We start from the raw sequence: 13,085 nt of genomic DNA on the forward strand, positions 1-13,085 counted from the left end.
CTCCCCCTCCTACACCTCCCCTCCTACACCTCCCCTCCTGCACCTCCCCTCCTACACCTCCCCTCCTGCACCTCCCCTCCTGCACCTCCCCTCCTACACCTCCCCTCCTGCACCTCCCCTCCTACACCTCCCCTCCTACACCTCCCCTCCTACACCTCCCCTCCTGGCCAGAACACTCCTGCCCTCCCCCCCCCCCCCTTCCCCTGCCTTGATGGAGCTCAAACCATTGCCCAGACTTGTGCACATGTAAGGTACACACACACACACATGCAAGGTGTGCACGTGCATTGTGTACTAATACAAGTGCGCACAACATGCAAGCACACACACACACACACACACACACACACACACACACACACACACACACACACACACACACACACTGCACGCACACTCAGGAGCGAACTGACTCATCCAGGCGATAGAAAACCACTCTAAATATGAATCAGGCAATGTAGGAGCTGAGGATGGCAGCGGACCACAAAAGGGTGTCCTGGGAGAACTGTAATAATAATAATAATAATAATAATAATAATAATAAACTTTATTTGTATAGCACCTTTCATACAGAAACTGCAACTCAAAGTGCTTCACAACAGAAAAAAGACAGGCATAAAAACTTTTTTTACATTAGGATCTAACATCCCAACAGGCCAACTTGTTTATGGTTTAATTCAGTTTTAAATAGACAATAATAAAAAGAGCAAGATAAAATAGACAGAGCAATAGTGCAGTGCAATACAATAGTAGAATAGAATAGACATCAAATGAGCACATAAAGTGCAGAGATATAAAATACGTTTTTTACAGTGCAATACAATTGTTCTGGATTACTGTTTAAAGGCCAACTTGCAGATTGTATTTTTGTTCAATAAACAATGTGACTAGGGCAACTGTGACTTTCATGAAGAGGTTAAAAAGATTATCGAAATTTACCCAGTTTTAGCGTTTTTATCAAACATTTTGTCTACCAAACCACAACCTCCACGCACATGCATATTTTAATCCATGGTTCATAACGTGTGTAACTGCAGCTATGGTTAACAGTTGGTTAATATAGTTATTTATGTTTACAATTTATATGCTTATTTTGTATAATAGTAATGATACACTCAATTGCTTTTCAATGTATTTCTTATTTGTTTTTATATAAGATACATATTAGTGGCGCACTGTTTTTTCTATTTTATTTGTGCAATTACCACATCTCACAAGAGTTGACACCCCTGGTATCCGGTGACGTGTTTCCACCTTCTCTCTTGCGTTGGAACTATGAACTTGAGTGGTAATGAAATTACCTGCCGTTCTAATAACTAAAGAACAAGCCATCAAGCCAACGTATTAAGACAATCTTCCAAGAAACTGACAGAAGACACACTACTGAAGAAACACACTCCTCAATGTCAGTTTCAGTATTTAATAAAAGACAAAGATGAAGACACCCTGAAACAGACACAGACAGCACAGTCAGCTGACAACGTATATCATGAATACACAATCACACTATAGTAACACATAAATATATATATCTATATAATGCATATATAATATATAATATATGTATGAACAGTAATGGTGCATAAAGCATCTCACATGAATGAATGAACGTCGTCTCTGCAGGAGGCGAAGTGAAGAATGAAAACTAAGATGGCCGCTCAGCAATAACAGCAGTGCACGGCATATCCGGTTGGATGCTGGTAAGACGCTGCCCTCTAGTGGCCGGCGATAAACTCTTCATCCCCCCCAGACCGGAAAGCTAAGGGTCGGAATAGATTAACGGTCTAAATCCTGTATCCAGCTGCCGGACTCGGGCTCGTAACGCGCAGGCGGCCTCTTCACGCGGCCCGGCCGAGTAGGCAGGGGCAGCGTCGGTGGCGACCGTGGCACCGGGAGCGGCGTGCCCAGGAAGGCACCGGCAGGAGCGGTGAGGTCAGAGGCCGCCTCATCAGCAGGCGCCGTAGGGAAGGCGCCCATAGCCGCGTCGCAGGGCCTGCTGAGCAAACCCCTGGGGCATCGCGGGCGGGGGCTGACGGGTGGGGGCCGGGGTGGGCACAACGGGTGGGGGCAGATGTCCCAGGGCAGTAGGTGGCGGCGACGGCGCAGCCGACTGCTGATGGGCGCAGGGTGTGGCCGGTGTGTAGGCGCGGAGGAAACGCCGGTTGCGCAATGTCAGACGTCCCGAACCGTCGACCCTGACCCGATACTGGTCGTGGCCCAGTGACTCCACCACCACACCTGACCTGTCCCATTTGTGAGGGCTTGGGCCCTGCTGGTTCTGGAGGAATACTCTCTCGCCGAGTGCCAACGAGCGAAGCGGTCTTGAGTGAGTCCCCAGAGACTCGGTGGTACGGGACATACGGGTCCGAAGGGCGTCCTCCTTTGCCGCCCATGCCTCGCGCCACAGCAGGCGGATATGCGGGTTCGAAAACTTCTCGAGGCGGTTCACGAAGGAGAGCGAGCCCCGAAGGAGAGCGAGCCCCGAAGGGGGCAGCCGAAGATGATCTGCGCTGGCGAGAGGTTGCAGTCGGGGTCAGGTGTGTTTCTCAACTGCAGCATCGCGCGCAGGAAGCTTTCCTGATCAAGGCTGCCCGACGGGCCGGTGTTGGCCATCAGGAGGCGCTTAGCAGCCTTCACCGCCACTTCTGCCCTCCCGTTCGACTGCGGAAAGCTGACGGAGGACACACGGTGCCTGACGTGCCATAGGCGGAGGAAGTCCTCAGTGTGACTCGCCTTGAATTCCGGACCGCCGTCGCTCGAGAGCTCCTCCGGTACGCCAAAAGTGGCGAAGAGCGAACGGAGGTGTTGGACCAGGCCCGCTGAGCCTGCCAGGGCGGTACCAGCCGTAGAGCTCAGGACCTCTACCCAGCCCGAGAGCCGGTCCCCAACAACTAGGTAGTGGCGGCCCCCATAGTCGAAGAAGTCCGCAAACATCGCCTCGAACAGAGTGGATGGGGGTGATGATGGCAGGGGGGGTGTAGCCGCCTGTGACGGAGCATTGCGGTTGCAGTCTGCACACCCGTCCCTGGTGGCTTGAATGTCCCCAGACATCCCAGGCCAGTAGACTATCGCTCGGGCATGCTGCCCCATCGCTGAAGTCCCCTGGTGGGCGGCGTGGAGATGCCGAAGGACTCTCTCACGGAGGGATGGGGGAACCACGACACGGTCCTGATAGAGCAGGACGCTGTCCTGTGCGTAGACAGACTCACAGACCGATGACAGGCTCGCCAGGGCGGGGTCGTTGACGTCAATCCCACCCTCCTGCTCGATGAGGCGGAGGAGGTGGCCAAGGCCCTCATCAGCCGCTGTCTCCTGTGCGAGGAGGGGCCAAGAGACGGCACCGAGCTCTCGTGCATCGTCACGGATGGAGGCCATGAGTGCTGACTCCACGGCGTCAGGCTCGCTCGGCAGCCACAGTGAGATGCCGTTCGTCGAGCCCGAGGGGGAAGGGTGCCTTGAAGTGGAGTCAGCGGCATAGTTGCTCTTGCCAGGCAGATGCACAATGTCAAAGCGCCACGGGAGGGTGCGCTGCTTGAGTCTAAATAGACGCGAGTTCGTAATCTCATCCAGCGTGCGGTCGCCAAAGATCTTCACCAGCGGCTTGTGGTCGGTGACCACGACGAGGTTGTCGGACCCCTGCGTGAAGTACCGCGTCTGTTCCAGACCCCAGGCCACGGCCAGGGCCTCTCCCTCGACAGCCGCATAACGCTGCTCCGCAGGGGACAGGAAACGCGACCCCGCGAGGGTGATTCTCCATCCTCCTGAGCAGCAGTCCGGTATGCCCGAGGCACAGTGACAGTGCTGCTGGAGCAGGAAGTAGCCAATGCCGAGCTTGGACCAGTCAGGGCGGAGGCAGGTACGCTTCTGCATGTCGTAGATCTCCACACCCTCACGGATGGCCCCAATTATGGCCTGCTTGGACGTCTGGAAGGCCTCCTCCAGATCGGGGGACCATCGGAACACACAACGTGGGCTGAGGAATGGCTTGAATGGAGCCATCGTGTCACGCAGCTGGGCATAGTTAGCCACCTGGTTAACAAGGCCGAACCAGCTCCTGATATCCGTCGTGGAGCCCGGTGTAGGGAAGTCCCGGATGGCGTCCAAGTATTTCGGGAGTGGTTCGATGGTAGACTCCGACACCCTGAAGCCAGCGAAATCGACGCACCTCTCCGCGAATTGAAGCTTATCCGGGTTCAACACGATGCCCGACCGGCCGACACGCGTGAGGAAGTCGATGGTCCTCCACCAGTGTTGCTCCAGGTCAGTGTCATAGTGGATGGTGTCATCCACACAGCGTTCCTTGCGCTCATAGTCCGAGAGGACGGCGTCGAACCGGCGGTTGTAGCCATCCCCTGACGACAGGAAGCCCTGTGGTGCCCTGGTGTAGCGCCAACGGCCGAAGGGCGTGATGAAGGTAGTGAGGTGGCGATCCGACTCACGCAGGGGGACGCTGTGGTAGCCGTTCCAGGCGTCCGTGACGGTCTTCCAGGTGCCCTTCGGGACGCGACGTGCAAGGTGGAACAAAGACTCTGTGGCGAAGGTTTCACGTTGGCAGAACTTGTTGAGGGGGGAGAGGTCCACGGTTCTGCGGGGGGAACCGGCGTGCTTCCGAGTGACTACCATACGATGGCACCACGTGACAGGCTCGCCATATGGCACACGTTCAATGACCCCAAGGGCCTCGTCCCGCAGGAGGTCATCGTGGACCCTCCGCTGCCAGTGTAGAGGCACGTTGGCCGCGGTGTGGCATGCCTTGGGTGTAGCTGCGGGATCCACATGCATCTCGATAGGCGGTCCTTCCATGCATGGCAATGCCCGATGAGGGCAGGTGTTGAACGTCGATGAGGCATATCTCCCGAGTAGCCAACCTTTCATCCGGCTGTTGTTCTCTGGCGTACAGGGGAACGGCAGTGCCGCGGGGCGCGCGGGGGGGACCGTGTGATGGGGGCATGAGCACTGTGCATCCTGGGCAGTGGTGCGTTCCTGAAATCAACTGGGATTGCACGCACCTAATGTCGCTATTTGCATATCAATAGCGCCGGTCGTATTTAACACACGTGACAACCGGCGCTATTGATATGCAAATAGCGAGTACTTATCTGGGCTTGCACGTAGTGCACCCCCGTCCCATGAAGAACGCATGCCTGGTCCTGGGGGTCACCTGGCCCTACGCAGCCGCCGTTGGTTGACCTAATAGCATTGACGGACAACGGTTGGTCTGGCGTGTCAGCCGTGTCAGGGCTACGCCCATCCCTGGGCCCCCCTGTAACGTCGTCTGATGGGAAGTTCATAGGCAAGAGGCCGAGGTTGAGCAACGACTCATAGGAGAGGAACATGGCCCGGACTGAGCTGCTCACGTATACCATGGAACGGCAGGACGTAACACGCCCCCCGCTGCAGGTCGTCGAGAGCCTAGCGAAGAACGCTCCCTCGATGGCTATGGGGGATCGATTGGCGGCTGACAGGCTGAGGCTGACGGGTCGCAGGTCGTCCCGCGCGAAACCGCAGGCCAGGAACTCCTCCAGAGACCAAAGGTCCGACTGCGCGCAAGTGTCTGCGACGGCAGATATCCGAGCCCCGTTGGCTGAGCCCCGGTTGCTGTTGCCATCCCTCCGTCCGACTGGCATGTCCACCGAGATGGTGATCAGTGCTCGGGGGTGGTCTCTCAGCCTGGCTCGTCTCCATTAGCTCTTGGAGAAGATGTGGTGCTCGAGTCTGATAGGTGCAGGCCTGTTGACACAGCCATGCGATGTAGGGGCGTGGCGTCGGCGATGGCTCCCACAACGTCGGCCAGGGCGGGCTCCAGCTTGCACAGATGAGACCTGGGAGATCAGCTCCAACCCCACGGCGGCCTGTTGACCGTCGGATGGTGGCTGTTGACGCCTCTGTTGTCTGCAGGCTCTGTAGCAGCCGATGCACACCTGGTGAGGCTTAGGATTCCACCCGCGAGGCCCCGCCGTGAAAATGTTAAAGACGCTCTTGCATTCCGGGCATGACGCTCGCTTAGCCCTGTCCGCAGGGCTCGGGGCGGGGCTCGTCTGTGGAGTCGTTTTAAAGCGCCGGAATGACGACATGGCTGACAGGGAGGACGACGGGAGAGCATTACGGGCCATCTCCTTGTTCTTGACGAGCGCGATTACCTCGTTAACTGGCTTGACTAGGATGTCAGTCGTCCCCAGCGTCTCACGGCGTATGTCCGAGTCATAAATGCCATTGAGCAGGACATCGCGGACAATGTGGTCGGTGTAGTCGACGTTCGCACCACACACGCATGCCGCACTATATGCGCATGTCTCTGCTTTGCCCCGCACTCTGGCAGCGAGTGCGCGGAATGTCTCGTCTCGTTCCTGTCGTGGCAGAAGTAGCTCGGTGCGCAGGACACATGTAGCGACCGGGATGACAGCCAGAGAGCGCATGACGGCGATCAGGTCCTGCAAAGGGCCGGTAGCGGTGCCAGGGGCGGCTTTCAGCAGGCTGTCTCCAAGCACAGGCCCGGTGCACTGAAACAATTGGACGGGGGCCTGGGCATCCTCTATGCCTGAGCCGGTGCAGAATACGTCCCAACGTCGGATGAACACATTCCATTCCTCTATTGACACGCCCACATCAACCCTGGGCCGATCGAGTCTCGGGCCGCGAGGGGCTGGGGCCTGGGCCGGCGCGGCCATGACAGGCGCTGCGTGCTGGTGGGCAAGTCCATGATTGTTCAACATAGCAATGGCGAGTGCTTCAGACACGTTGCCGGATGTGAACTCACAGGCGGGGACAGAGCATCCAACGACGACCATGGTGTCTTCATGAAGAAACACACTCCTCAATGTCAGTTTCAGTATTTAATAAAAGACAAAGATGAAGACACCCTGAAACAGACACAGACAGCACAGTCAGCTGACAACGTATATCATGAATACACAATCACACTATAGTAACACATAAATATATATATCTATATAATGCATATATAATATAATATATAATATGTATGAACAGTAATGGTGCATAAAGCATCTCACATGAATGAATGAACGACGTCTCTGCAGGAGGCGAAGTGAAGAATGAAAACTAAGATGGCCGCTCAGCAATAACAGCAGTGCACGGCATATCCGGTTGGATGCTGGTAAGACGCTGCCCTCTAGTGGCCGGCGATAAACTCTTCAACTACAGTAAAGCATCGATGTTCTCATGTACCGGCACGCAGCCAATAAGGTATTGATTGATGGAGATGACAATTGTGGTGTATGTATAGTGACTTTCCAACCATTGTTAATGGACTTGATAGTAATGGTATCTTTTGTATGCATTTGTACTCATACAGATTTTACATTTACATTACATTTACATTTAGTCATTTAGCTGACGCTTTTATCCAAAGCGACTTACAAGTTCTGTACGACAAGCCATCAGGAAGGGCACAACTCTATCAGCTGAGCAACAATGATCATCAAAGTGTTGAGTGCTACAGTGTAGGTTAGTTTATTAGGACAAGTGCATGACAGTACGGTTAGTTAGGGTTAGATTTTTTTTTTTTATAGTTTTTTTTATTTATTTTTTATTCAGATAATGGTTGAAGAAGTGCGTCTTTAGTCGACGGCGAAAGATTGGACGTGATTCGGCTGTCCTAACTGGGGTGGGTAGTTCATTCCACCATTGTGGGGCAAGGACTGAGAATAGGCGACTTCTCTTTGATGACCCTCCCGGAGCTTGGATAGGAGTAGGTCTGAGGCGGCCAGAAGATGCAGAGCGTAGGGGTCTTGAGGGTGTGTAGTTAGAGACCATTTTACAGTTTGGATGAAGTTTTGCATGCTTCTTCATTCAAATCAGTTCAAGAAATCAAGTTGTGTTTTGCGTTGTGCCCGAGGATGTCACAGTAAAATCTTAACTGCACGTTAAGTCAAGTTGGAAGCAAGATGGCGCCGCCGGTGTTCGTCTCATCGCTCGTCATAAAGCAGCGCGTCGGATGGATCACGGTGTAAACCACAAGATGGCGCCGGTGTTCAAGACAACGTTTATCAACAACAGCACCAAGGAATGATGGCATCCGTGTAAAGTTTCAACTCGCTTTCATCACCACTAAAAGGAAACGTTGCATCAAGAGTTATATTTGCAAGAAAAGCCATAAGGTTGGACACTCAAGAAGAAGTGATCCACAAAGCGTAATATTGTAGATGTACTAACAAGGCAAACAGTTGCACAGAGTTATATAGTTGCAAAAGCCATAAGGTTGGAGACTCAAGAAGAAGTGATTCCACAAAGGGTAATTTTGTAAATGTATTAGAAGGGTGATAGTGTCGCGGGTGGGGGTATAGGGGTATCTGTATGGGGGGTGTATATACCTGCGGGAGCCAAAGAGGAGGACGTGTCCCGGGATGGTCTGGAAGAAGACCTAAAGGCATACCTGGCTGATGGAAAAGGCAAGTGAATATCAGCTGATGATGATATGTGAAGTACCGTCACTGTACTGCACCATGCTGTCCCTGTTGTTTTGTTTAGGCGGAGTGGAGTCCAGGAGGTCCTGACGGGAGCGGAGAGAGCCATCTTGGGAGGATGGTGATTTTGTGCAGACGACAGCTACAGCAGGCGAGTGCAGGACCACCAGGGGGGGGTAGCGTATGTAAATGTTATACAGGCTACACATGTGTGCCCTCTTCTTCTTACGCAGCTGGGGAGCGTCGTTGGAGGGAGCGCGAGGTGATTGGCTGGCTGGCGTGACGGGGGCGGTGCCCGGAAGTGCTGGCGCTACTGAAAGGAGAATTAATGACGGACAGTGGCAGAACGAAAACGGGAGTCGAGAGGACGGTAGCAGAGGACGCAGGGCTAAGGAGTACGAGGACACGCGGCTCTTTTGTGTTTTTACCTTTCCTCCAGTGGAACCAGTTCATAGCGGCGACTGCAGTGTTTCCCCCACAGTGGAAACGAGTGGATCTTCAGACCGGAGAGACATTATCGCCACACCGGGCGCCGTGAGTAAAGAACGCAAGACAGTAGAATACGTGCCTAAACAAACGAACTATTTCCCGAGTGGTAAATGAAGACATAGACGAACAGTGACTGCATTTGAATCAGGAATATTATTAGTGGCGTGAAGCTGAAGATTATCGGAACGGCATACAGTAAAGCCAGTAATACTGTCGAAGACTGGAACCTAGTATTGGGGATTCTCCATCCTCTGTGAACTACCTTTCTCTCTTTTCTAAATCATATGGAGGATATCTAATCCATTGTGCATTTTGACGAACCCGTGAACAGGGGGACCTTGCTCTTACTGACTGTGCCTTTCATTGCAGGCGGAAGGACATTATTGCACGCCTGGTGCTTGGAGTGCCTAAAACACCCCAGTACAGACAGAACAGTTTTTAGCCCGAAGCCGAGAGGGGCTACGGGAGCGGAAGGAGGTGGCGTCATCGGGCCCCGGTCATCATTAACCTTTTTTGTATTGTTTGTAACTCAGCGCTTCCACTGCCCCAGACCTAGGTTAGGATATGGGAGGAGTATTCTAGGCCTGGTCACAACCCCTAGCGGTGAACAGCACCCACTATCCTATCCAAACCCCCTTAATTTACCGTGTGAACACTTAGTGTGTATTTATCTACCTATATTCTCCCTAAATCATTCGCCGTGGCTCCCCGAGGGATAGTGTGATATCGATACTTATTTCAGGCTGTTTGCAGTGAACCGTGTGGTATAGTGTGATTCTAAGTTGACATTTGATAGTCATAGACCCGTGTGCAGGGCAGACTCTTTTTCCTTCACGTGTGTAGTGTCTCAGGGGCGGGGATAGGTGGCGTGGGTGGGAGTAACAGTCTGGGGGTGGGTTTATGGGGCATGGAGCACTTCCTCCTTTTAAACTACCTTAGGCTTAAGAGGCGTGGGTCTTTTAAATAGGCTAACTGACCAGTTATTTATATCGAAATATAACCTTGTATTAAACTATCTATTTTTATGCAATAAAAGCTTTCTTACTGTTTCTCGGCGCATTCTCCCGTGTCTGTTTGTGGTCCTGGGGAGATTCATGGTGGTAGGTCGGCTGGCCCCTTTGGGAAGAGTATCCGTGCATGTGCACACCTTAGCTTTAGACCTGGATGCTTCCCGTGGGGGTCAGGTGACAATAGGAGTGAGTCACAGCTACAAGGTGTCGCCTCTTTTCCATGTGTTTGATTTGTAACGTTTTGAAACACCGTATTCTTCTGTAGTTTAGATCCCCATTAATGCATGTATTGAAAATAAGAGCCTTGAGGTTAAACGTGCAATTTCATTGTTCAACCTTATTTGATACATATAGAGTAAAGGGGAATTCAGCCTACATTAGTAAAGTCACCTAGCCTGGTATAAAATAAGTCAACCAGTCTAGTTAAGTAAAGTAATTAGCCTGGTATAAAATAAGTCAACCAGCCTAGTTAAGTAAAGTAAATTAGCCTGGTATAAAATAAGTCAACCAGCCTAGTTAAACAAGTAATTAGCCTGGTATAAAATAAGTCAACCAGCCTAGTTAAACAAGTAATTAGCCTGGTATAAAATAAGTCAACCAGCCTAGTTAAACAAGTAATTAGCCTGGTATAAAATAAGTCAACCAGCCTAGTTAAGTAAAGTCAACTAGCCTGGTATAAAATAAGTCAACCAGTCTAGTTAAGTAAAGTAAATTAGCCTGGTATAAAATAAGTCAACCAGCCTAGTTAAGTAAAGTCAACTAGCCTGGTATAAAATAAGTCAACCAGCCTAGTTAGTAAAGTCAACTAGCCTGGCATAAAATAAGTCAACCAGCCTAGTTAAGTAAAGTCAACTAGCCTGGTATAAAATAAGTCAACCAGCCTAGTTAAATAAGTAAACTAGCTTGGTTAATTAAGTCTACATTTATAACTAAGCAATCAATTAAGTAATCACACTTCAAGTAATAATAACAAGGCTTATACACTTATTAGTCTTGCATATTAACTTGACATTTACACATAGTCTTCAACATCTCACGTAAAGGAGAGATTACTGAGCTAGAACAAGAAGATGACACAATAGCTCCAAAGGAACAGATCATCGAACAGGTTGAAGAGGAACCTAGAAAAACAGAAGATTCCCAAGAGCAGCCCGAAAGGTGTAAAGACGGCGACACTGCTGAAAGGAATACAAGAAAAAGTGGAAGAATCATAACTCTGACAGAGAAGGGCAGAGAGATGCAAGAGAAGTGTGGTAAATTCCCACAGACTTTCTACAATAATTTGAGGTTATTGTAGTACAATACAATGAGATTGATTAACTGGAAGGAGGAGGAAGGATTCATACTGATAGAATTGTTGGTCTCCTCATCTGACTTAGCAGATGAGGAATAAAACGTGTACGCCAGACAAACCAGAACTGTAGTTCAACTCAACTGATTTATTTGAGCCAGGGCCAGAGTGAATAGAAGGTTGCCTTTTACATACAAAAGATTATCAGAGAACATTAACAGGGCTGTCTGTTGTACAGAAATATCACAATCAGGTTTGCATCTCAAACCTCAATAATGTACATATAACAGTCGGTAACATAATCTGAACATACATTAACCATACTGCACACATTATACATGAGTAAATCTGGTTTCAGATATTAAGGATTTACACTAAACTTTAAACAACAAATGGTGTTTTCCCATGATTTACTCACATAAAATGCAAACAGCACAGCAGTCTCTCTCTGGTGGAAGGAGCGGTGGAGCCCCCAGACCCCCTGGGGTTGGTCCGGTCTGAGAGCTGCCGAATTACCAAAATGTCCCCTCCTTTATACTACAATTTCTAGCCAATAATAGCTTTACATAATACAGTTGGTCCGTGGGCGTCTTCTGTGAGCGGTCTCCTGTGGGCGCTGGCAGCCCCTCCCCCCTGGGTTGTGGCGACGTGATGGGACAGCGGTGGCCCCCGTCGATGTGATCTTTTGCTGAGATGAAGGGCCTGTCTTGTCTCACGAGGGGGGGTGTGAATACGCTTTGACCCTTTGGGCTATTTACCATACAGTACTAATCTGATCACCTAGTGGGGGTGGAGAATAGCTCTCTGTCACCCCTGTTTCATCTATATTTAGCACTGAAAACCCACTCTGCTAGCCAGTATACAAGGTTGTTTATGAAATTCAACTCAATATTACCACATTTCCCCGTTTTGATGATTCTTATCGTCACATATGATATATTGACTTGATTTTCTATACATTCTAACCATACATAATAAAATTCATTTTTTCCAAAATGAAAATTCATTTTTTCAAAATTTTTGCATTTTTTCTTTTTCCAATCTAAACATTACACATTTAAAGTCTAATCAATCACAATCTTTTAAAATTACAGTATTCGTTTACATGATCTGGGGAGGACACAGAAATTATTATTCATTCTTTCATACATTTTGCTTTTCCTCTCTTGTTAATTCCTTTTCCAAGTCAGCCCAATCACATTTTGCATAATCAACTCAGTTGGTCTTCTCACCTCTCCCCCCTTTATGAACATCCCATGGACATAACAATACCTACCACCTCAGCGCACAGTCGACAGGGAGGGCGGAGCACCACGCAAGGAAACAAATTTTTTCACCATGTCGGCCATAACCTACACCTAATATTCTACCTATGTGTCTAGTTTAGTACTCTTGCGTTGTGTCATAATCTATATCAGTTGTTACCGTTCAGTCACCTCCCGTCCAACATACCAATCAATCACACAGAGGCCCTTGTTCAACGCTTTGGTTGCACAGTCTCTGACCGTTTTCGCCCCCCCCCCCCTCCACCCCATGTCGGCCAGCCTCAGCTGAAGCCAATGTTTGTAGGCCTGGACCTCGTCATATTCTGTCCCATGACTGTATTTCCATGGATCTACAGACGAACGACTCCGTCAGTCTGGAGGTTTGTCTCAACCTCCGGCCTTTGTATCCGGGGCTATATTGAAGGAGGGGCAGCGTCACAAGCGACCTCTCTCCACAATCCAACAATCTCCCACAGGAACTGACTGAACGGGTTCACACCATCGTGTCATAATCTAATGAAATGTATTCCTACACATTTTTCCCATGATCCCTCCACTTGTGATGGTCCATCCTCCCCCTCCGACTGAACTGCAAGGGAACAAA

Source organism: Notolepis coatsorum (assembly GCF_963971535.1).
Source record: "Notolepis coatsorum genome assembly, chromosome: 10".
NCBI lineage: Eukaryota > Metazoa > Chordata > Actinopteri > Aulopiformes > Paralepididae > Notolepis > Notolepis coatsorum.